The 25,540-nt window shown below is 46.6% G+C and overlaps 1 protein-coding gene across 11 annotated transcripts in view; it reads right to left on the bottom strand.

Moving 5' to 3' along the window:
- The window catches only part of Snx29 (sorting nexin 29), a 436,235-nt gene that overhangs the window by 222,422 nt on the left and 188,273 nt on the right, over positions 1-25,540 (bottom strand). The window lies entirely within an intron of this gene.

The raw sequence follows: 25,540 nt of genomic DNA, 5'->3' as shown, positions 1-25,540 counted from the left end.
TCCTGTCCAGAAGCCTGGGAGTAGACTTTGTTAATTGCCTTTTGGCTATCTTTAGAGGCAGACCTCACCCATCTTTTGCTATAGAGACAGACGTCATCCAAATTTATCCCAGTCTCCCCCCCCCACACACACACACCATTATCCATCCTTAGGGGAGATGCCAAATGTACTCTATGGCCTGCTGACCTCTAGAAGCTATTGGTCAGAGACCACACTAGACTCTAGGCCTTTCAGCTATAGAACACAACCTAGTGGTCACATGTACATTGAAAAGGAGTTTCTATGCAGTCACATCTTAAGCTTTATTATGAACCTGCAATTGGACTGACTGTTGCCTAGAAACCTTTTCCTAAATTGTATTGTGTTTTACATCTGCTGACAATGAGCCGCCTGGCATTAGACTCCCCAGAGTCTGACCCAGGTTGAAGAAGTCAATCTGCACTGGGTTTTAGTCTCATCTCATTGTATGGTTTGATTCCCGATCTGACACCTGCAGAGATCCCTCAATATAGATTTTATTTTTCCTACAAATCAGGAGTAGGACTGTAAATCACTGTATAACTCCACTTTTCATTTATGTGGAATTTTCATAATGATTTCCATACAGATAGATTTATATCCCCAGTGATCTCTCCTGTAAATCCTCACCAGAACTTGCGTGCTGGAGTGCACAAACACACACACACACACACACACACACACACACACACACACACACACTAGTTCAATGTGGTTTTTATTTCCATTTGATGATGAATGTCACCGAGCTAATATTGTTTTCATACACCTGGTAGACATATCATGCTTGCCTGTTGTTTGGGGACAGCCTCTAGCCCAGGCCCAATCTAGTCTTCAACTTTCAAGCCATCAGAGCCTGCCTCCCAAGTGCTAGGTTTACTGGCATGGGCCATCATGCCTGACTTACAGCTTCCTTTGAGAAATACCTAGTCATCTATTGCCTGCGTTTTACCAGGGTTATTTATTTTTGCTGCTGACCTTTTGAGCTTCCGTAAATTTCTGGATATGAAGGTCCAGTCAGAAGCAGAGCTTCCACGTACTTTCTCCCATCATTTATGCCGTCTCTTCCCATGGCTGTTTCTTTTGCTGTTCAGAATCTATTCAGTGATGCAGTTTCCCTGCCAGCTTTTGCCTGTGTACTGTGCTTTTAAAAGGGGATCACATTTTATATATCCTTGCAGTGTTAACTCTGTCCATACCCATGTCCTGCTCTGACAGTCTCACTTTGGGATATTACACTTAGGTCTTTAATCTATTTTGAAAAAATTTTTGGTGAAGGAACTGGAGAAAACAGGGATCTGGTTTGTGGTGGTTTGAATATGCTTGGCCCAGGGTGTGGCACTATTTGGAGCTATGGCCTTGTTGGAGTAGGCTTTGTTGGAGGAAGTGTGTCACTGTGGGTGTGGGCTTTGAGGCTCTTCGCCTAGCTGACTGGAAGTCAGTCTTCTCCCATTTGCCTTGGGAACAAGAAGTAGAACTCTCAGCTCCTTCAGTGTCCTGCCTGCCTGGGTGCTACCATGCTCCCACTAGAATAAGGAGGCCATGTTCCAGCTCTAATAAGCATCAGAACCCTGCAGCTTTGGCCATGTGGCTCTGGCTTCAGAGTCAAGAATAGAAGACTAGGAGGCATGAAACCAAAAGCCTCAAACCTTGGTTGGCTTTGATGCCCATTGGCTTTCCAGGATTCTGGCCCCTCAAGCTAAGCACTAAAGACCTGAAAGGTTCCTTTGCTCCCAAAGACACTCAGGATTCCCATATCATTATGACACATGCTACAGAGAATACAGGTAAGATGCTGGAAGGGACTGTCAGAAGCAACTGCCATAGGAAGGCCAGGAAAGTGCTCTGTGAGGAGGTGACATAGCCAAGCTCAGCCTGGGAGTACCGAGGAGCTAGTCAAGCAGAGGTAAGCATCCACAGATGAGGAAGAACTTGGTACACCCCAGGATTCACTGAGGCAACTTACACAGCAGGCCACATGTTGACAAGAAGTATCTCTCCCCAGAGCCTCAGGTAGATCAATAAGTACTCTTAACTGATGAGCCAATCCTGTTTGTTTGTTTGTTTGTTTTGTCTTTTTTTTCTTTTTGGTGGGTGCTAGAGATTGAACTTAGATCTGTGTCTGAAAAACAAGTATTTTTCTAGCTAACTTATTTCTCCAACTCCAGATCAATTTTCTATGCTCCTAGCTCTCCCAAGAGTGATGGAGAGACAAGGTTTAGGTCTGTCCAGGCCAAGGGTGGAAAAAATATGGAATGCTCCCAAAAGGATAATGAGGTAACACAAGCAAACAGACAGGAAAGCAAGGACAGAAAAGAGACATAGACAGGATTCATAATATGAGCAGGAGCCAAGTCAGGCACAGTCTTATAAGTCCTGGTAATGAGTTTGGATTTTATTTAGAAAGCAACAGGAGGTCACTAAAGAGCTTTAAGTAGAGAATCAACATGGCCATATTTGCATGAGAAACACTGTTGCAAAGAGTGGATATCTGGAGTTACAGTACTAGAATAAAAGAGACCAAAATGCCAACGGTAGAACTAGAACAACTGAGCCAGAGCTCAAGCACTACACTAGATCTTTGCTAAAAGGTTGAGAATCTACTATTCTCAGCAATTGAAAGCAATCATCTAGAATACTGTGCTAAGAAATATTCCCAAGCTTAAATAGGGATTCTGGGAAAGGTATCCTGATTGATTAGTAATGCCTGCATGGGTATAGGCGGAAAAAGAAGCATCTGCATCTCTCCTTCCTCTGCTGACAGAAACCTCAGTGCCTCTTACACCTCAAGTACTTTGTTTGGTTTTGGACCCGGACAAGGGATGGATGTACACAGTTTACATATTAATGCAGACCTGGCTTCCCATTCTCCCTGCATCCTTCAGTCCCTACCTGGCATACCCTGCCCCCAATCGTGAACTTTACAGCCCAGCTCCCCCCTCCTTCTCCTCTCTCTGTGGGCATGCCCTTTCTCTTTCTCCCACCCCCTACATGGCAACTCCCCTGGCCTCAATCCTTGTTGACTGAATTACCAGATGGCTGGCCACAAAAAGCATTGCCCTGGAGCAGGAGCAATGTAGCAAGTGGCACACTCGCCCCTGCAAGGCTGGCTCACTGCTGCCAAGCATAAAGCAAGTACCAAAAATGAAAAAATGTCCGGGGGGGGGGGGGGATGTGCTTTACAGGATGGAATCCAGGAAAAATACAAGAAAGAAAAGAGAATAGTACCCACCTGTACTGGCTAGTTTGGTGTTAACTTGACACAGCTGGAGTTATCACAGAGAAAGGAGCTTCAGTTGAGGAAATGCCTCCATGAGATCCAACTGTAAGGCATTTTCTCAATTAGTGAGCAAGGAGGAAAGGCCCCTTGTGGGTGGTACCATCTCTGGGCTGGTAGTCTTGGTTCTATAAGAGAGCAGGCTGAGTAAGCCAGGGGAAGCAAGCCAGTAAAGAACATCCCTCCATGGCCTCTGCATCAGCTCCTGCTTCCTGACCTGCTTGAGTTCCAGTCCTGACTTCCTTGGTGATAAACAGCAGTATGGAATTGTAAGCCGAATAAACCCTTTCCTCCCCAACTTGATTCTTGGTCATGATGTTTGTGCAGGAATAGAAACCCTGACTAAGACACCACCCAATGGGTCCCAGGCAGGCAGTTATGAGAAGGACATAGGCTCGAACAAAGCCACAAAGCAGTGGACCCTATAGTCCTGGGCCGCATATCCCAGTAGACCTAAGGATCTTCCATGACTAGGTTGCCTTCTCAGACATGCTGAGCTCAGGTCTGAAGTGAGGATCACAGCCAGGCTCTATGTGCAGACACAATCCACTAGCAGGTGTCCTCGATGTAACATAATACTACCCAAGCCAGAGGCTCATTCTGCACATTCCATTTCCATGGACCAATTCCAGCCACCCGCTTCTCGTTACAGTGTCTCAGTATGAACTCTGGCAAGCCTCACACTTCCAGTCTTCCCGCCTAGCCTGCCAAATGCTGAGATCCCAGGCGAATGCCCAGCTTCTAAGCCTCTTTCTAAAGGAAACACCACTCTGTGGCTCCATGCGTAGAAGGAAATCTAGCAGACTAATTGTATCTAGGGTAAACATTTGAATGAAATAGTTATCTTCTACAAGTATCTGACCTTAAGGAAATCACTGTAGAAAACCAAGCTTGTGTTGTATTATCTATAGAGATGTTTTTCTAGGAGCTTTACGTAAAGCCTAGGCATGACTTTGGCCACAGAAGATCCTGCAGACCTAGAATATCTTGCATTATTGAGTACTGCAAACATACACTCATACATAACTTAAGTTGTAGGGGTGTGGTGTTTTTCTTCACAAACATATATATTAGGTTATGGGCTTTAGTATAAGAAATTTGTTTTACCCCCACACCCAAAAAAGAAACAACAACTTTTGCATATCAATCAATAAATCTGCTTCTACGAGGCTGTCTGTCTGATGTTCAGGCCATGAGAAGCTAGTCCCCTGCTACTAAGAAGCCAATGTTTGTCTAGAGTGACACTGTCTTTCCAATTGACTCAGAGCACCAACACCATGCAGACCCAGTAGGCCCCAAGACCTAATGTCTGTCACTCACACAGCCCTTGTGTTCCTCTCTCTCTCTCCTTTTTGAACTCACAAAATTGCAAAATGTATCAAATTTTAAAGAGTTTACCTTAATAGCACATACTCCTTTTCAGGCAGCCATTACAAACTCCTGAGCACACACCTCACCTCCCAGCCTCTGGTTACAGCAAAGCAAACTCCCAGGCATGTTGAACTCAGTCATTCTGCACCATTCTGTGGCTGTGCATTAACCTCAAGCACACATGGCACTCTGAAGTGTCCTCAATGCTAAACAAGAGTTGTCTTCAGGAAACGCTAAGTGGAGGGATTGATGGTCTCTAAGATTGCCCTCTCGGAGCAGCAGGGACTGCAGAGAAATCAGTGGTAAGTAGGGGAGCGATTGAGCCTTCTGGCGCAGTCCTGTAGAATATCCAACGAGGAGGCACAGTAGAGGCTGGCAAATCTTGGGGGCAAAGCCAGAGTCTGACTGTTCCATCCATCTGTGGATTGTTACCACTAAGTTAACTACATCAAGGGTGGTACAGCAAACCGGGATTGGCTCCTGCAATGTGCTGCAGTTAGTTTTGTCTTCAGACGGCTCTGGCTGACCTGAAGCAGACTATGAAGCTAGCCTTGAAGTCACAGAAATCCTCCTGCCTCTGCCTTGAGACAGCTAGAATTAAAAGCATATACCACCATGCCTGACTTAAAGGATGCATTTTTTTTCATAGAGAAAGAAGACTTGATAAGTTCAGAAACAAAACAAAACAAAATTCTTATATCAACACCTCAAATCTTCCAGATAACTCAGGAAAGACCTCAACTTTTCACATTTCTCTGCAATGTACAAACTTCCTGGGCTGATCTGGATGCTATTACAGACTCTAACTCACTCAGAACCGAGCTCATGTCTGCAGTGCTGTGAAGGAGGTAGTTTTGGACAGACCTTATTACTTAGCTCTAGCTGGCCTGCAGCTTGCTATGTGAACTGGGCTGCCTTGAATTCACCAATATCTGCCTGAATCACAGAGATTGCATCCTGCTGTGCACCTCCCTAACCATCTGTAAGCCTCCAGCGCAAGCACTTGGTTGCAGACCATCTGGCATCAGAATGGGTGGCTGGCCCATGGGGAGAGAAGCAAAGAGGAAGACAAGAGGAAAAAAGGGAGGGAGACAGGGAGATGTACCGCTTGCCCCATCCATGCAAATTCCACAAGAGTGATGTCAATGCCCACTCTTGTACTCCTTGCATAGCTTGGTAACATGTGCTGGGAAGCACCGAGGACCTGCTCTTAAGATGGGCACGCTGGAGGGAGGAAGAAACTGCTTTCCTGATCGAGAGCTAAAAACTCTCAAGGGCACAGATCCAGGCAGGGTCCAGTCAGAGCCTTCATGAGCCGCTGGGCCTCTAGGAAACAAATGGAGAGCACAGCAGGAGGCTGCAGTATGGATCCCGGCCACGGAGGGCTGAAGCACAGGTGAGGAGTGAGCCAAAAGGAGAGCGACAATACAACAGTCGGGAAGGTCCCGCTGGATCTCACCCCCACTTCATCACCCAGATCTTGCCACACGGAGCAAACCACTGCTCACCAGAGAAACCCACATGATGGTTTGCTTTCAGAGTGAGGAGGAAAACATCTACAGCTGTGTTCTAGTTTGCTTTCTATTACTGTGATAAACACTATGACCAAAAGCAACTTAGACTCCAGGTCACAGTCCATCACTGAGGTAAGTGAAAGCAGGAACTCAAGCAGAAACCACGGAGGGCCACTGGTACTGGCTTACCCCGGACTCAGGTTTGCTAGCTTCCTTGCACAGCCCAGGACCACCTGCCTAAGGCAGGCACCAGTGACTGGGCTGTGGGGCTCTTCCAAATCAATCATCAATCAAAACAGCCTCTCAAAGACAGGGCCACAGGCCAAATAGATGGAAGCAATCCCTCAGTTGAGACAGCTAAAACTAGAGGACAGTCAGTGGCCTGAAAAGGCCAGCCAAGGATCTATAAGAAGACAGCACTCTACCAATCAGATACGGGCAGCCCACTCCTCTCCGAAGCATGGGAAGCTGGGAGGGGACACCCAACTCGGTCAGTTTAGCACACATAGTCCAGTCATTACAATGTCACATGGTCTTTCTGCAAACTGTGGGAAAAAAAGCATAGACAAAACAAGAAAGCAAGCAGCCTTCGGGCGAAAGGCACTGGAGCCCAGATAACCGTCCTATTAGGAGGAGGTAAGGCATAGTAGGAAGAAGTCAGGTCATAGAGGGCCACCCTCAAGATATGATTGAGCCCTTGTTATTTCCTCATACTTCCTCCTGCTGTGAGGTAAGTGGGGTCTTCCACCACAGGCTCCACACTCTGACATTCTACCTCCCCTGAGGTGCAATACACAAATGCCAACTGACCATTAACTAAAACCTCTGAACTCAGAAGCAAAGGGCTCTTACCTGCTGCAAGCTGATTGTCTTAGGTGCTGTGTCAGTGGAGGAAGCTGGCTAATTCAGCCACCCTGACACTGGTGTCTGTGTCATCTGGGAAGGTTTCAGAGGAGCAGGGTGTTTGCAGCACACCAACAAGAGGGTGATGTGGGGTAAGCAAGCTCAGAAGGACTTCCAAGTGAGGAACTGATCAACTCATACCAAAACTCAACCTGCAAGGATAGTCCAGGTTTTAAACCTTCCTTCATGTGTGTACAGATACATACGTGTGCAGTGTGCAAGTATGTGCACATGTGTATGCATGCATGTGGAGGTTAAAGGACAATTTCAAGGGTCCTTCCTTAGGCGCTGGCCACTGTGTTTCTTTAAACGGAGCCTCTCATTGGCCTGGAACTGGCCGGCAAGCTTCAGGAGCCTGCCTGTTTCAGTGCTGGCATTGCAGGCACACATCGCCATACCTAGTTTTCTCTACATGGATTTAGGAACTGAGTCAGGCACTTATGCCCATAAAATCAGCACTTCGCTGACTGAGACAGCTCACCATCATGGATTTATTATCTAAAAGCAATAGCTTAATATTAACAATATCTCTAACGTGGGTTGACATACCATGTACCAAACACACAAACCCAGCCTTGGGTTTACTGAAAGTTTGTACATATTAAGGGGAAAAGGAAGAGGAGGAAGAAGTTGAGGGTGAGAAACAGGAGAAAGAGGAAGCAGAAACAGTAGAAAACCTGAACTACTTGTACCTGAAACTTTGAGAAAAAATGTTTGCCAGCTTCTGGCCTTTGGCTTTGCAGTATAAACAGAGAGCACATGGTGACACTATCATCTGGAGATGATAAGATGTAAGGGCTGTGCACCCTTTAGAAGAAGACTACAGAGGTCAGAACTGTGTTCTACCCCCAGCTCAGCAATGTCATAAAGAAGTGCAGAATTCACCTACCTGTCCAGCATCTAAAAGACACACAGAATAGAGTCCAAATAACACAAACAGCGGCTTCAGATGCGGCTCAGCTGGCAGGTACTTGCCTAGAATACATGAATTCTTAACTGATTCTCAGCACTGCCTAAAACAGATGCAATGCTGCATGCTTGTGACCTCAGTATTTAGGAGATGCAGACAAGAATTCCAGGTCATTCTCTACTAAAAAGGAATTCTAAGGTCAACTTGGGATACATAAGACATGGTTGGTTGGAAGGAAGGAGGGAGGGAAGAATGAGTGAGCCAACAAACAAGGAGGGAAGGAAGGAAGGAAGGTTTGAGCACCTTTGGAAGGGTAAACAAAGCCCTTCCCCAAAGCATCCATCACCAGCCCCGAGAAGCTGACACCATTGTCTCACCTCCTAATCTGTGTGTGAGAGTTTAGCTAAGCTCTGACTCCTCCTTGGCTGAGTGAAGATCCTCATCACACCTAGCAATGCAGGACAAACACAGAGATTACACCAGAGCACATTTGGAGCTATGCCTGGCTGCTGGCACACGTAAATGTGGCCACACTCCACTGTTTCTCATTACCCTCTCTTCCTAAAGTTTTCTTAAGTAGACTAGGTCAAAACTGGGAAGATGGGAGAGCCAGCTACATAGCTGGTGCATGTGCATGCGAGTGCAGGGCCGGCAGTGGCAACTGCAGTAACCAGCTCGCCTCTCAGAGGCTTTGAGAAGCACAGCATGGGGTGTGAAGACATGGATACAATAAACTGAGTCAGCCTCCTTCTACTCATCCTCCATGATACCGAGAGAAGTCCAGGCATGGCGGTACAGACTTGTCATCCAAGCTACTCAGGAAGATGAGGAATGACTTCAAGTTCAAAAACAGCCTGCGCTATACAGCAAGTCTTTGAACAACCTAGATGACTTTGTGAAACTTGTCTCATAATAAGTGAAGATGGCTGGGGATGTGGCCAGTGGTGAGTGCTTGTCTACAGCTGGGGAGTGCCATGTGGTCCTGATGTCTGCCTCCAGCACAGAAAATCAAAAATGAGAATCTAAGTCAGGCAGAGTAGGCATGTCTATAATCCGAATAACCAGGAGACCGAGACAAGAGAGTCATAAGTTCAAGGACAGCCAGATATATAGAACCTTAGAGAAAGTACCGAGCTCAAACCCCCAAAACCAGGTGGTCTCCATGAGCTGGGAACGCATGCCCTGGCTGTCCTGTGCTATAAGCATGATGAGGTTCTGTCACCCAGGTGACTGTCCCAGCCCCAGGGCCCTACTTCCTGCTCCATTCCTCCCTTCCCTGTACTATCTGTTAGCAGCAAACTGCTACTCTCTTCAAGTACCTAGGATTACTACAGTGCGCCTTGCAGAAAATGCTGAGTGAACAGAGCTAAAAGGGGAGAGAAAAAGAACCTTCTCCATCCCACGATTCATGGGTGGGCAAGCGTAGCACACAAGCCCGTCACTGGCATGCCTCTGCTCCCGTGCCAGGGAGGTGCGGCTGAGCAGCAAGGCAGACTGTGCGGGAGGCATGCTCGCTGGACACCCAAGCACATGTTTATTCATTTTTAGAAAGCCTGCGGTGCCCTCCCCCTTATCCCATGAAATCTGACCATCCTACTCAGCTTCTATTCCTGTCCCTTGCTCATTTGCGTAATTTTAACACTGCAGAATATAGCTAGCCTAAGAATATTTTTTATAATTACACCCATCACAGGAACTGTCAGTATCTAATGAAGGATAATTTCAGCTATTATAAGAAGCTTAAAAGATCATTTTCATGAATAATTCGTAATATGAATCATTAAATTCAAACAATGTCAGAAATTTCAAAAAAAGAGAGAGAAAAAAAAGAAGGAAAAAAAGAAAAGAAAAGAAAAATATTTTAGGTGCCTAAAAGTCACTCTCCCTTTAAAGGCAGAGTCTGACGAGCTCGGAAACCCAAGGTTGAGTGACAGTGGGGAGGAAGTAATGTGGAGGTTGGGTTGGAGGTTTCTTCTGGCCCTGCCTATCTCTCCAGCTCAGCTCAGCCCTGCTCCTGCTGCCCACACCCAAGATGCAAGCCCTGAGCCCCTCGGCCTCCATTCTAGTGTACCTGCCCAACCCGCTTCCTCTGCCAAAACAGGAAACACCCTGGTCTGGAAACAGAATGAATGCACACAGTGCTGGCTCTGCTGGTAAATACCCTGAGCACCCAGATCCAGCCATAGCTGGTTTCAACTGTCTGCTAAAGGCGAGGGAAGTTAGAGTAAAGCGGCAGGCCTCACAGACCTTTCTAACAGCAGGATCACAGGTCTCCTGTCTAGGCTGGGCTAAAGCCCAGGAAGCGGACTGCAGGCTGGCTGCTGGGGTGGGAATGTGCTTGAATGCTGCTGGAGGGATAGTCAAGATCTAGATCTAGATGACACTGACTTCCAGGGCTGCCATCTGTCCCTATCGGAGGCACTGAGGTCTTTGTGCTCACCCCCGCCCCCACCTGCCAGCCTATACATGCAGAGAATGATTTGTGAGCAGACAGCACACCCATGGTGATTCCAATATTCTGATACCGAAAGGATGACCCAGAAAAGTTCTATTAAGTGACAGTGTTACCTGGAAAAGACAAGGCAGGTCTGGGACCTCCAATTCCTCCAAAGGTCAGCTGATAACTATTTTAGTGTGTATTTTAGAGGACACCCCCTTCCTGTCTCTGCTGGAACTATCTAGCTATACAACTGCCTCATGAAAGCAGCCATCAGTGATACTAACAAATAGGTGTGGGCATGTCACAATAGAACTAGATCTACAGTTCAAATCCCAGCACCCAGATAGCAGCTCACAGCCTATAAACTCCAGTGCCACGTAATCTAATACCCTCTGCACAAACACATATGCAAGCATGTGCTGCACAAACATACAGCCAAGGAAATATACAGAATTTTTTTTAAAAACTGGGTTTACAAACAAGGCAGCTTGTTCCCAAGCCAACCCAGTATGCTCGAATCACATTTGGAGAGAAAAATGTAGAGCAGGTACACGTATCAGAGAGCCTAAGGTCTGTCTGTGTACATTCATATGTATCATTCATTTCTGGTTACTTAGAGAACTAGAAGAGATGGGTGACTAGGGATCATTATATTGCTGTTCAAAACCTGATAAAATATTCAATTACACAAAAAAGAGAATGGGACACAAGCTACCTCAGGACTGCTCCCACTGAAGCTAGTTCTCTTGTGATAGAGTCAAATCCCAAAAAACAGCCCTCTATAATTCATACTCATGTGGGGAAAGGGGAAAAATAATAACTGAGAATCCAAGAAGATAAATTTTATGCTGTCTTCCAAAAACCAAGCCAACAAAAGATAAAGAGTAGTTTAAAGTTGTGTGACCCCAGCCTGTGACCCTCTGTTACGTGGCAGTTATTGGGGAGGAGGGGTAGGCTGAGTCTGTGCCTGTTCCAAATGACACAACAGCAGGTGTGTGTGTGTGTGTTTCAACTCTTGTCTAGAATATACTGTATATGTACCTTAGATTCAACGGAGTGTATATGTGTATGTAACTTGGATTCAACTCTATATGTAAGTATATGTGTATGTAACTTGGATTCAACTCTCATTTAAAAAAAAATAAAGCTACTAGAAAAGCATGTTTTTAAGTAGCAACAGATGTTTTTAAGTAGCCTCCATCTTGGCTGATGACCTCATGATGATGTAAGCAGCCATGTGGCTGGCACCCATCTTTACTAATGTTAAAGAGTATGTATCGTGTGAGTTAACCACCATTTTCAGATAACCACTGGGCAAATGCCACATTCAGCAGCTCTCCAAAGAGTTTGAGGGCCATTATTTATTAAGTATATTTAAACTAAGCCGGGCGTGGTGGCTCATGCCTTTAATCCCAGAACTCGGGAGACAGAGGCAGGCAGATTTCTGAGTTCGAGGCCAGCCTGGTCTACAGAGTGAGTTCCAGGACAGCCAGGGCTATACAGAAAAACCCTGTCTCGAAAAACAAACAAACAAAAAAATAAACTAAACAAAATTTGCCATTTCCTAATTATTTGCTTTAGGCTTAATTTTAAAAAATAACTATGAAAACATAAAGTTTATTACTATAACTAATTATATTAGTACTTAGCATGGTTAATGCTATTTACTTTGCCAGTCACCAGGATTTTCTCCAAACTGTAGACAAACAAGACACTAGAAAGTTGATTGCCCTGCTCTGCCTAGACAAGGTAGGCTGGCCCTCCAAGTTCCTCCTCCACAGGAAAGTCTGTCAGATCTTCTGAGCCCTCATGCTGCCTTAGCCCTCTGTCACCACTGAAATCCAGACTACCATGGAGGAACATAGAATGGCTGCCCAGGTAGCTGATGAGTCTCTGTCATGTTTAACAGGTGAGGAGCTGATTGCTCTGCATTCCCTGCTCTCTCAGGTAAAGTTTACCTTCTCAGATCCCTGATGGTGGATACAGTAGTCAGTGATAGCTCTGTCAGTTTCACAGCAGCGGCCAAGGCCTCAGCTGCCTCATGGTAAATGATTGGATAGAAAAATGCTTTAAGATATGTAAATGCAAGATATAAAAGTCTAAAAAGGTGTCTTGAGAAAGGTATATAAATGTGATTCATAAATGTATAAAGAAGTAATTAAAGATATGTTTAAAAATGAAAATGTTTTGGGTTTCATTCCCTCTCTATGCTATTGCTTCATTAAGAGCTCAAAAGTTCGGTTTTGGCATCAGTCAGTGGAGTTCTGATGAGCCATCAGTCTAGCTCTGGTAAAGCACTGACTACTACTAGAGTCACAAGCTGGAGATTTTAAATTTCCTTTGATTGTATTCTAAGTATAGACTTGAAAGTGCTTCTCTCCGTGTTAAAACATCTGTCCAGTCTACACACACCCAGCCTTCTGGATAGAGGAGTGTTCGTCTTTTTAACTCAGGGTCCCCAAGCTTCTACTATGACTCAAAGGTGTGAGACTACTGCCTTTTCCACAATGTGGATTTCAGTACAGGTTACAAACAGTGGTGATGCTGATATATCTAAAACTTATCTCTTTTTGTAAGCTCAGAAATTTTTGTAAGCCTCAGGGAATCAAGTTGAACCCACCTCTCATGGGTCAAATGGACTCCAGATAAGTACTGTCAATCAACAGCCTGTTTCCCCACCTGCCTTTTCTGGTTATTCCTGAGGGTGACCTCTCCTCCACTTTCCCTGATCTTAACATTCCCTTCTCCCAACTACCAGGACCATGGGCCTAAAAGTTTCAAAAAGACATCTAAGAAAAAAGTTTCCCCTAAACTCCTTGACTTTACCTTCTGCCCCCAATATAATATCTGTTCCAGCAACCTTAATGTTAGCTCCAGACGCTCCTTCAAACTCTGCATCCTGGACAGCTTCAAAGCGGCCAGCCCCAGGAGGTTCAGCCTGGCATCCACTGCCTGCCTGCATGTCCCTAGCCCCAGAGGTCCCACACAGCCTGGACATCAAGTGAAACAGCCTGTTCTTCCTGGGCTTGGCCTTCATCTTAGCTTGCTTGGGTGTCCAAAGATGTTGACACTCCAAGACAACAAGAAGCAGTCTAAACAGCACATTGCCTCCATCCCTGTCTCAGCAGCCATCCCTTCCTATTTCCTCACATTCTATAATAAGCAGAAGGACAGAAAGCTAGGAGCTGCCCACATTGGAGGTCTAGGTGCCCCCTCAGATGCTCCCTTGGGTACTCCCTTGGTCCACCTTCAGCAACTCAGCGGCCATGTTATCAGCAGCCACCAAATGCAACTCATTTCTACTGTCTCTAGGAGTGAGATACCTTTTATACAGTCCATGTCATCACCCCCCCCCTCCCTCCCTCCCTCCTTCACCTTCAGGGGTGGTCTTTCACCAGCCCCCCCCCCCAACCCAAACTCTTGCCTAAGGTCTCTTGTGTGGCACAGTCTCTGCAACATTCCTTGGCCTGGATATGCCAAGAGCCCCTTCCTCCATGAGACCTAACAGTGAGTGCCCCTTGGCTGTCACTCTTATCCTTCACTTTACACAGATGGCAGCTAAGAGCAGAGACCAGGCTGCCCAGCAGCACTGGGGCCTCCTTACTCCCCAACAGTGGGAAGCACTTGCTGCTAACGGTATGATGAGACAGCCCCTGGTATACAATGCAGGCATGAAGAATTCAAGGCAATGTGTGCAGGGCCTGACCACACCTGGAGGAGTTTTAAAGAGACTGGGTCCCTAAAACCATGACACTGTAAAGAGAGGGTCAGCAAAGGATGGAAATGAGGAAGCTTGGGCCCAGCCCAGGTCTAGAATGCCTGGCAGCAAGTGTCAGCTCCCTCATCCTGTCTCCAGACACAGGAGCAGACAAAAGAACTCACTTCCCATTTGGGCACACCTTTGGTAAGACAACATAACCTAAAGCATACACACAAGGCAAAGCATACACACTTGAGCACAGGCTAGCTCACTGTCTACGCTCACTCCAACCTTCAGCTGCTTCTGCCTCACCATCCAGGACACAGGGACCAGAACAGCCTAGCAGGCAGAAGCCCTGGCTGTGCAGAAGAAGCTGGCAAAGGTCCTGGATCATAGCTTCCTTCACAGTAGCTCTTCAAAGAGCCAGTGCATGCTCGCTGTTCACTCTCCAAATGCCAGAAAGCACCCATAGACACCAAACCAAGTCAGGGCTGTACTGGGTAATAGAGCACTGGCAGGACAGTGAGTTTAATCCCTGATAACACAGAGCAAGCAGACAAACACAGTAGCCCTCCTCTGAAGCAGCTTGCATCTTGGCAAGTGTTTCTCAAATATGTCAAGAAGGAAAGCAAACGAGGCTTTGGAAAGTCACTGGGCAAGCCTTGGAGAGATGGCTCAGTGGTTATGACCACATATGCTATTGGAGAGGCCTCAGGTTCAGTCTCAGCACCCACACAGTGGTAGTTCTCCACTGCCTATAATGCAGTCCCATGGGGGTTAACACCCTCTTCTGACCACCATGGATTCATGCAAGCATGTGATACACATACATACACACAGGCACATACACATAAAAATTTTTTTTAAATATGATCCAACTGGGCAGCATGACCACACTTCTGAGAGTGAAAAACTGGGGAAACAACAACAGATGAAGCAGGGAGGGCCTGTGGGGCTGGCCCTCTGTCTAGCGTACAGGGGTGCCAGACAGTAGGAAAGTTCTAGGGGGAAGAGGATGAGATGTGGCGTAAGAGAGCGTGCTCCTTCTCAAGTGCAGGGCCCAAGAATGAGGGCACAAGCTGAGGAAGTCGCCCAGCCTGCGGATCCCTGTGTCACTTCAGAAATGGTTTCCATTCATTCCAAGGAAAGCACTTAGACAAGTCTCTCTGTGCTGAGGTGCAGGCTCTACAAACACAAGCAAAGTAAAATGACCAGCTGCCTTAGAAACGTATAATTAGAAACTAAAGCAGAGCAGTGTTTCCAAACCAAAGAAGCATTTAACAAAACGAGCCACCTGTCAACCTCCAACAAGGAGAGGCTCTGCCACCAGACGACAGGCTGACCGACAAGCAGCGGACCCCAGTCACACTGGCAAATATGGAGGGGGATGAACAGGCTAAGCAAGGCTGTCTGTTTCTTACAAACAATGAAAAAGAGAAAAGCCAAAGGATGCTGGCTATTTCCAGGCAACTGTTTCCGCTATGATTTGGGAGAGAAAAGTGTTTGGCTGGGACTGAAATCAGGTCAGCAAATAAACACTTCCTGAGATCACCAGGTCACCAGGGCACATGTGTTGCTTCTGGGACTGGGAGCTGGCTTCCTGAGCAACTATGACCCCAAGCCTCTGCTGAAACTTTGAGTGATGGCATAGAGTGGTTTGGAGTCAGGCCCGCCCTCACAGGTAACATCCACCAGACCTCCAAACCCACCAGAAGCAGGGACTGCTGTCACCAGGAATCTCCCCTCCTTCCACACATGCACACTGAGCTAGCACCTTTCCAGCCAAATAGCTTCAAGAAGAAACTGTGGAGAACAGGTCTGAATGCTCCTTAAAGGAAGCTCATTATCCCCGGGCTCAAAAGCACCCTCTATGGTGGCAGAGCAACAGCTGTCTTTAGGGGACATGAGGCAATCGTAAAGAGTAAGAGACATGGGCTAGTGAGATGGCTCCGCGGGTAAGAGCACTGACTGCACCTAAGGTCCTGAGTTCAAATCCCAGCAACCACATGGTGGCTCACAACCACCCATAATGAGATCTGACACCCTCTTCTGGTGTGTCTGAAGTCAGCTACATTGTACTTATGTATAATAATAAATAAATCTTTGGGCTGGAGCAAGCAGGGACTGAGTGAGGGGAGTTGACCGGAGCGAGCAGAGGTCCTAAGAATTCAATCCCCAACAACAACATGAAGGCTCACAACCATCTGTACAGCTACAGTGGACTCACATACATAAAATAAATAAGTAAATCTTTAAAAAAAAAAAAAAAAAGAGTAAGAGACATGCATCAAAAATAAGAAGAGATGCAGCTTGAGGGCCTGTGGCCAGAAACCACCCACACCAGCCCAAGCTACTTCCAGATATCGTGTGCGAGAGAAAACTGTGGAAGTTACTACTGTTTGGGTTTTCTTTCTAATATAGCCAAGCCTCGTCCAACCCAACAATGCTGTAAAAATGAGGTTAAGATACTACCTCCACACTGCCCTTCCAACAAGCATCTAACAAATGCTGAGCGGCCTTGGCTTCCTGCACATGCCCAGTGCAGTCGGCTGAGGGCCTGCTGACATCCATCCCTTCCTTCTCTGTCAGATCTGTTCCTTTGGTTCAGAGCCCTGGCTTGGCTCAGCCCCGTGCTCACACCAGTGATGCTGCTGTGGGGCCGACCCCACCTCATGTCACCCCAGCTTGACAAAGCGCTAACCACCCCTCCCCTACCTCACCAAGTCCCAAGGTTGAGAAACACAGCAGCTAAGGTGGGTCATCTGTAGGAACAACCCAAAAGGTACTCTCAGTTACACTGGAGTTTAGTTGGTTTTTCAACTGGACACAAATGAGAGTCGCCACGGACGAGGGACCCTCAACAGCAGAGCTGCCTCCACTAGACTGCCTGCCTGTGGGGCTTGTCTGTGGGGCTTGTTCTGCTTTTTTGGAGGTGGCAGGGGAAGAAGGGAGCGTTTGAGACAGGGTTTCTCTGTGTAGACCTGGGTGTCCTGGAACTCATCTGTAAACCCGGCAGGTCTTAAACACAGGGATCCTCTTGCCTCTGTCTCCCAAGTGCTGAGGTCAAAGAACCAGCACTGCCAGCCCGGCTTTTTCTCCATGGATGGCTGATGTGGGAGGCCCAGGCCCCTGCAGCAGCTAGTCCTAGCTGTCTAAGAACGAGGTCTGAGTGAGCCGTGCGCAGGGAGCCAGGAAGTAGCACTGTTTATGGTCTCACACAACTCCTGCACGAGGTTTCTGCCTCCACTTCCTGCTCTGGCTTCACCCAGGTGGACTTTTTTTTTTTTTTTCTTCACACCTCGGAGGTCGACCAGATGTCAGAAAGTCTCTGCCCCGGAGGACGACCAGACAAGAAAGGAAAAGCCAGATCAACCACTTCTTCTTCCCCAAGGTGCTCTTGGTCAGGGTTTTATTGTAGCAACATAACTCTAACTGTAACAAATCCTTTTTTTATAAAATCTGAAATATGTATGGAAAATACAAATGTGTTAATGCCCAGAGGTGAATACAGACTGTGTTAGCTCTACTACTTACTCCCTAGGACTTTCCAGTAAATTCGATTTTTTTAAAAAAAATCAATCCTTTTAAGTCTGAGAACAGAACTTAGTAAAGTGCACTCATGCAAACAGCTGAGCACGGTAACACAGCTGTAATTCCAGCACTGGGGGTGGGGTGGGGTGGGGGGCTGAGGCATGAAGCTCGAGAAGGCCTGCTAGGCAGCTAGTCTAACCAAACCAGTTCCATGTTCATTTCTCAAAACCTGAGGTGAATGGCGGGTAATATGGCTCAGCAGGTAGGGACATTTGCTGAGCAAGCCTGGTGACCTGAGTTCAATCCCTGGAACCCACATAAAGACAGAAGGAGAGACCTGACTCCACAAGCTGTGCTCTCCCCTCCATATGTGTCAGGGCACATACACCCCACACCTACACACAAAGTCATAAAGTAAGTTTTAAAAATAATACAGGATGGGTGGATATAGTCCCTGCCACTTGGAAGCTAAGGCAAAAAAAATCAGAATAAGAGTCCAGATTCGAGTTTTGGAAGAGAGCGCAGTGAGCTAGGTAGTAAGGTGGTTTTCCACCGGGGCCCCCACAGCCTCGGCCAGGTGCCGGGTGAGCCGGAGAGGGATAGGGGGTCCCGGAGCAGCCTCTGTTCCTATCCTGCGGTTGCTAGGAACCTCAAGGTAGCCACGGCCAGGCCACACGATGATTCTGCAACGACTCTTTCCCTGACAACGATGCGTCTGGATGGCAGCGGACTCCATAACTCCACAGGCCCCCTGCTCTCCAGGGTTGGGCCCACCGAGACGCCCCAGCCAGGCCTTCGAGGACTTCTCAAAGGTGGCAGCGAGCACGGCATGGCAGAAAGAATGGCGGCCACCTAAAGGCCCAGGCTGGGCCTTCGGGGCTTATGCAGCCTGAAGCGGCTGGTCTGAGCAAGAACACTCTGCCATCGCCATCGCTCACTCATGGATGAGCACTCGGACAGGATGAACAGAGGCCTCAATGGTCCTGGACGAAGGTGAGCGGACCCTGAATCTCGGCAAGAGGAACGATCACCATTGCTGAGCCACAGGTCTTCCTTCCACCCAAGAGAAGCCAAGACTTGACAACCGCATGCAGCCAATCGGAAACGCTGGCGACGACTTAACATGCAGCCATAGAAGGGCTGTGTATATAATATGAAAAAGCTGCTCTCAATCTTTCCCCCGACCCTTTTTTGGCTTTTGGCTAAATCTGGACATCTAACTGTAGAGATTGCCGATGCAGGGTAAAGTAGAGGTAGGAGATCACGTGTATACCCAGTCGCTATAAAAAGAAGATCGTAGACAAGTCTTCTACAAGTGACTTTGAAATGGAATTGTTTAGGCCGCCTCTAGAAAGACCCAGGAGCAATACTTGTCCCTGTTTGTTCAGTACCTTAGAGGATCCAGCAGGAGGAAGAAGAGGTCCAGAGACAAATTGGTGGTGTGAAGAAGACGTGCCTCTTTTTCATCCTATTGTATTGTGTATGCATCTTATTCCTCATTTCTTACCCCCCCCACACACACACCATGTTTGTGTGTGTGTATGTGTGTGTGTATGTGTGTGATCTTTTCCAATGCCATTTCTATATATTTGCATTTTGTTTTGCTGTGTGTGTACTGTATATAATGGACAAATATGTCTAAATTTTCAACATCTAGACTCTAGATGTTAAAGAGGTTGGCAATGTATGACAAAGTAGTAAATTTAGCACATAGTGTACACTGTTAAAATTCATAGAAAATTTTGTTCTGTAAATGGCTTGGGGATAGGAATTTGCTCAGCTGTTTCTAAGCATTACACATGACTATATTTGTCTACTGGTTTGAAGGGAGAAGAAAGTGGGTCAAAGCCCAAATGGTTATATTTAGAAGATACCTCAGATAATAACCATTGCTTGGCATACATTTTTATTTACCAGCGCCATGTCAATAGCAGAGAAGTTCTTACATGAAGCATCTAGTCTTTTAGATATATAAAAGTGCTTGATACATTTGAATGTACAGGTTGTAGAATAATATTTTGTGTATATAGTTTTTTAAACTGGAGAAATGCTGTGTGTAGAAATAGAATTGTTAGCCTACCTCTGAGATCAGTGTACCGGCTGTACTTGTTCAGTGGATGGAAGAGGTGGGAGGGAAGGAACTGCAAAAAGATTCCATTCTTGTGCTAGACATTTCTAGCTTATCCATCCCCCTGTGTGCTGTGTGCACCTCATGTAACTTTGCTATGCTGATATATTGTACATACTGGACAAACGAGTCCTATGATATCTAGTCTCTAGGTATTAAAGAGGTTGCAATTACAATATATTAACACTGTGTGTGTGTGTGTGTGTGTGTGTGTGTGTGTGTGTGTGTGTGTGTGTGGAAAGAGAGAGAGAGAGAGAGAGAGAGAGAGAATGAATATGAATGAGAATCCATGGCAGCTGCTTCAACCTCTCAGGCAGGAAGTAAAACTACTTCCCAGAGGTTTGTTTACAGGACTCTCAGATACTATTTCATCTGGATAATGGCTGCAATGCTTCCAGAGGGGTTCACTAGACAGTTATCACCATCATCGCTCATCTTTCAGAAAGGAATTGACAGATGTCTGCTAATTCACCTGACCCTCCTCAGCTTGGAGCTTCAAAATATCCCCAACCCAACCTAAAGTGAAAACTGCCTGCTATTTGAAAGGTGCCACCACTTGTTATTGCTTTCATTACCGCCATTACCTTCAGCCCCCAAATGAACATGCGAAGCTCTGAAACCACTTAAAGGCAGACAATGCTGCGACTGCGCCCACATACCCCGCCTTACCCTCCTCCAAGAATCATTTCCCCAGGCTCCCTCCTCAGGCAGTGGCATAATAATCCAAGGAAGGAGCAGTGTTCTCAGGTAAGGGAGGGAAAAGGGCCTTCTCTGCACTCTCCACCACCCACAGCAAGCATGTCTAGCCACAGCACCCCTGCCAAGAAGTGGGTGAGCTAAAGGGTCTAAAGTCGGCTCTAAGAGGTCACCTACACTGTTCCTTGTCTGTAGAGACAGCACATGACAGGTTCTGGCTATCCAGAAAGATGTCCTCCCCAAAACGTGTATTTTTTTTTTCTCAGAATAAAATGAAATGGTAATATGGACCAGTGAAATAGCTGCCCAAAGACAGAGCCTGTGCACCCAGACCAGCACTTCAGTGAGCTCAGCACAGGACACCCAGGCTGGGGACCCATGCATCTCATGTCAAAAAACCACCTGGAAGATCAAACCTGGAAAAAAGGAAAACAGGTCAGACCTAGTAAGTGTAAGCAGGAATCTTTTTTTGTTTGGTTGGTTTTTCAAGACAGGATTTCTCTGTAGAGCCCTGGCTGTCCTAGAACTCAAGCTGGCCTCAAACTCAGAAATCTACCTGCCTCTGCCTCCCGAGTGCTGGGATTAAAGCACGTGCCACCGCTGCTTGGCTTCAAGCAGGAATCTTGACTTCTACTTTCTGGATAGGGGGCAATAATGGTTAGTTTCATGTCCCACCTGGTGTCTGATAATATGACTAAACTTGGTAGGTATGCAGATATTTGATCAAATGCTAATTCAAGCACCAACTGTGAATCTGTCCGTCTGTATCACATGGCTAGGTTTCATCCAGGTGATGGCCTTAAGATGGAAGAGAAAGTCTATGGAAAAGGTGTATTCACAAGATTCAGAGTCGAGATGTGACATCAACTCTTCCCAAGTCTCTAGCCTGCAGGATGCCTTATAGATGGTGAAGTAGATGGATGGCCACAGTCACACGAGCTAGCTTCCCAACATAACCTCCTGCACATGCACATAGCCAGTCTGCATCCTTGCAGAAGCCTGACTGTGTGTGTAGCCCACATGCACATAGCCAGTCTGCATCCTTGCAGAAGCCTGACTGTGTGTGTAGCCTGGCACACATCCAGCTGTGGGGTTTTGGTTTCTATGTGTGCATAGAATGATAGGAGCACCAACTTTCTACAGTGTCAGAGGAGGGGCCAGGCCACTAGGAAGACCCTGGCTGAGGATTTATCCATCGATAATGTGGCCTAAGGCCTCCTCTAGGTATTCTCAGGCCAAAACCATTTCACCGCCCTAGAAATTGCCAAGGTAGCTAGTCTAGGTGCCTCTGGAGCTGGAGTGATCCCTGACCCTGCCTTGCACCTTTCCAGGGCTGGGATTTCAAGTATTCGCCACCACAGCCAGCTTGGTTAAGTTAGGTTCTGGGGACCCAGCTCAGAGTTTACAGGGCACTTTCCTCACTGAGCATTTCTTCCCACTCTCAAGCATGGAGAGTCAACTTCTGCTCTCTAGTTATACATGCAACTGTCTGGTCCCAGCTCCCTAGAGAAGGAAGGAATCCAAGTTCATGAACAGAGGTGGTCTAATGTCCAGAGAAATTACAGTGGGTGAATAATTGCCAAGCTCGTCCCTAGGGGATACTGTGGCCCTCCTGTCAAAGCTGTAACACTGCAGGAAGATGACAAAGAGGACCTCCAGAGTAAGAGTCAATGCAAAGGGAGATACAAGCTTCCATGAGCTCCCAGCCTAGCTAGGAAATGCAGGTCAGTGGAGAACACCCCACCCCCACTAACAACCACAACAGGAGCCAAAAGCCTTTCAAACAGGAGAGGACTTGTACCTGTAAATTTAAAGGTTGTTGACAAAGTATTTTACAGTTAATTTTGTATTATGTATATTTTAATCCTGAAGGCATTTTCCAAAGCAAGATTATAAAGATGAAGGTTGTAGTCAGCCCTCGGGACTTCTGTCAAGTGCAAAGGCACTTGGGGCTGAAAAGATTTTCAGTCTCTTCCCTCTGATGAGCTCACATTTGCATTAGTTAGTTTTGCCACATATAAAAAAGATACTTTGCTTGCAACTAAACTTGCTTATGCTATTAAAATATATTCTCAGTTTCCTCGTATAACTCAGGGAACAGATACTATTGGGTCCCTCGCTTAGACCAGAAGCCAAAGGACATCATGAATTAGATGCATAAAGTATCCCTTCCCCCAGGCTCTCAGTGAGGCAACTCCAACTCCTATAAGCCTTCGGGCACCAGAGTCCAGACTGGACAAGTCTACCAGGGCTTGAGGAGACAGTCCTAATTAGTTAGAAGGAAGATTCAAGCTTGGGAAGAAAGTTGCCGTGCCACTTTGGGAAGCACTGCCTTTTACAACTTTTGTTTTTGTTTTGTTTTGTTTTGTTTTGTTTTGTTTAAACAAACAGTATTATACACAGTTATACAGTACCATGTGACTATTCATTACATGCCTACACAGTGCTCTCTGTAATGGCCAAATCTGGAAGAAGGGTTGGGGGCAGGGAACAGGGTCTTAGTGTACAGCTCAGGATAGCTTTGAACAAACAAACCTTTTGCCCCAGCTTTGAGTTTTAGGGTTACAGCCTAGGCTATGATCCAAGCCTGTTTCAGGTGCTGGCAAGTGGCTGATGTTCTTTTGGTAACTGATGAAAAGGAGAAACTCACGGGACTCGATAAGCAACAACAGAGCAAATGGTGTTGCCCAGTAATGAGCTCATCCCTGTAAGGCCTGCAGTGTGAGAGGACAACCAGGTACACAGTGTGTCTTACACGGCACAGTAGGAGAGCATGGCCTAGGCACAGTGTGTCTTAGCACACAGTAGAACATGAAAAGGTGCTGCTGCTACTTGGCAATGGATTATGCTGGTCACTGTACTGAGGTTCAGCTAGGGTGATCACACTGCATACTCAAAAGGCTCACATGTAGCCTTGCTTCAGAGCACTCAGGCTCTATCTTGAGAAAAGGAACTTCAGCTGCAATCTGAACACTATGAACTCTGCTCGTACATTTGAAGAGAAGTGCTCCCAAAACCCTGATTCAGGAGTGCATCTCATAGTGCTGGTTTTTACATCGAAAGCAAGCCCAGGGGTTGGAGAAGTGGTGCGGTTGGTAAAGGGTGTGCCATGCACACCTAAGGACCTGAGTTCAGTGCCCAGCATCTGTGTGAAAAAGCTGATGCCATGACATATGCTTGCATTTCAGGGGCTGAGGAGGAAGAGCCCACAAGCTGTCCAGGCTGACCAATTAGTGAGTCCCAGTTCAGGGAGCTACCATGCCTCTAATAATAAAGATGACAGATCCTAAGGACCACCACAGAGTTGGCCTCTGACCCCCCCCCATATGCATATTCTGTAGGCCCATAAACAGAGGTGGGTACAAGCTGGGAAGAAAGGAGATATCAGGAAGTGATGTGGTTAAGAGAGGGGGTAAGGGTGAATATGATCCCAACACATTGCACTGAAGGGCCCTAGGGGCTTTCGTTGGCCTTACACCCACCCGCCTCAGGTCAAGGTTAGGCCAAGTTCCACTCTCCACCCACAGGAACATTCTTGAGTAAAAACTTCTCAGAATGTACTGACAGTCACCTGACCCTCTGGAAAGTCCCAGGTAGAGTTCAAATGTGTGCCACTCTTGCTAGCATGGATTTAAAGGCCAATATGCTTAGCCAATAAGTTTGAACTGTAACCTTGCTGATATAACCTGTGCCCCTAAAAAGTATAAAAACTGTTTGTAATAGCCATTCTGGGGTTACCTTCTGGACACTTGCCTTGAAGGACTGATTGAGGTTGACCCCAACGTGCCTGAAAATAAACCTCTTGCTTTTGCATCAATCTGTGTCTCGGTGTCTCACTCAGGGGTTCTCGAAGTAAGTACCATTGACTGAGGGTCAGGGGTCTTACAGCACATATCCATAAAATTCTCAAAATTAAAATAATAAATAATAGTAATAGTGAAACATTACCCAGTACCTATCTGTGCTAATCCATATAAGTTGCCTGCTGCCAACTATCCCATTTTACACATGAGAAAACTGAGATAATGAGACATTAAGAAACTACAAGAGATTCAGGCATGGTGGTACACGCCTTTAATCCCAGCACTTGGGAGGCAGAGTCAGGTGGATTGCTGAGTTTGAGGCCAGCCTGGTCTATGAAAGGAAATTAAATAAAATAAAAGGTTTAAACTAAAAAGGCCTGGGGCTGAGACTGCAAAGAAGCCTGGGCACACCCGAGTCCATCTTGAAGCTAGGTCACCCGGTTGTAAAGATAAGGGAAGGAATGCAGGAACTGGTTCTGACTAACTTGGCTGACTCATTGACATCCAGCAGCCCGCGACTCCTGCTCACCCCCCTTTCTATAGAGAACATAGTTAAAAGCTGAAACATTAACCAGATGCAGAAAAGCCCCCTGCTTTAGAATTCTTATTCGCCCAGGCCTGCACGTACTACTCTGCTGACTCATAATCATGTTGCTGATGTTTGAATGGGCCAATCATGTGTAACGGCGCCAATTCTTCCTAGACCCCTACCCTATAAAAACCCCGAGTTTTTGAGTCTCAGGGTCGAATCCACTGTCTCCTGTGTGAGATACGTTTCGACCCGGAGCTCCGCCATTAAACTACCTCGTGTTGTTACATCAAGGTGTTGTGTTCTGTTCGTGATTCTTGGGTGCACGCCGAATAGGGAGTTGAGTGGGGGTTTCCCCCCACTATGTTCTTTCAGTCTACAGAGTGAGTTCCGGGTCAGCCAGGGCTACACAGAGAAACCCTGTCCCAAAAAAACAAAAAAAACAAAAAAAAAAAAAAGGAAAAAAAGAAACTACAAGAGAGCTGAGATGATATCCTGGCAAGTCTGAGTCCAGGGAGGTCTGAGTTCTCACCTGTGTGAATTCTGCTGCTTACACCCCTGGCCTCAGGTCAATCAACTGTCCACAAGGCTCACAATATTCTAGAGCTAAAGTTCATAAGTGCCCACATCATACAACTGTTACTAAGCCAAGAAGTTTAGTTTTCATTTAGCAAGAATATACAGCAAAATTTTCTGTCTGACTCTGGAATGCCACCAGCA

This window comes from Mus musculus, chromosome 16 (genome assembly GCF_000001635.26).
Source record: "Mus musculus strain C57BL/6J chromosome 16, GRCm38.p6 C57BL/6J".
In the NCBI taxonomy this organism is placed as follows: Eukaryota; Metazoa; Chordata; class Mammalia; order Rodentia; family Muridae; genus Mus; species Mus musculus.
The sequence above is the reverse complement of the archived record's forward strand: the minus strand, read 5'-3'. Positions and strand labels throughout refer to the sequence as shown.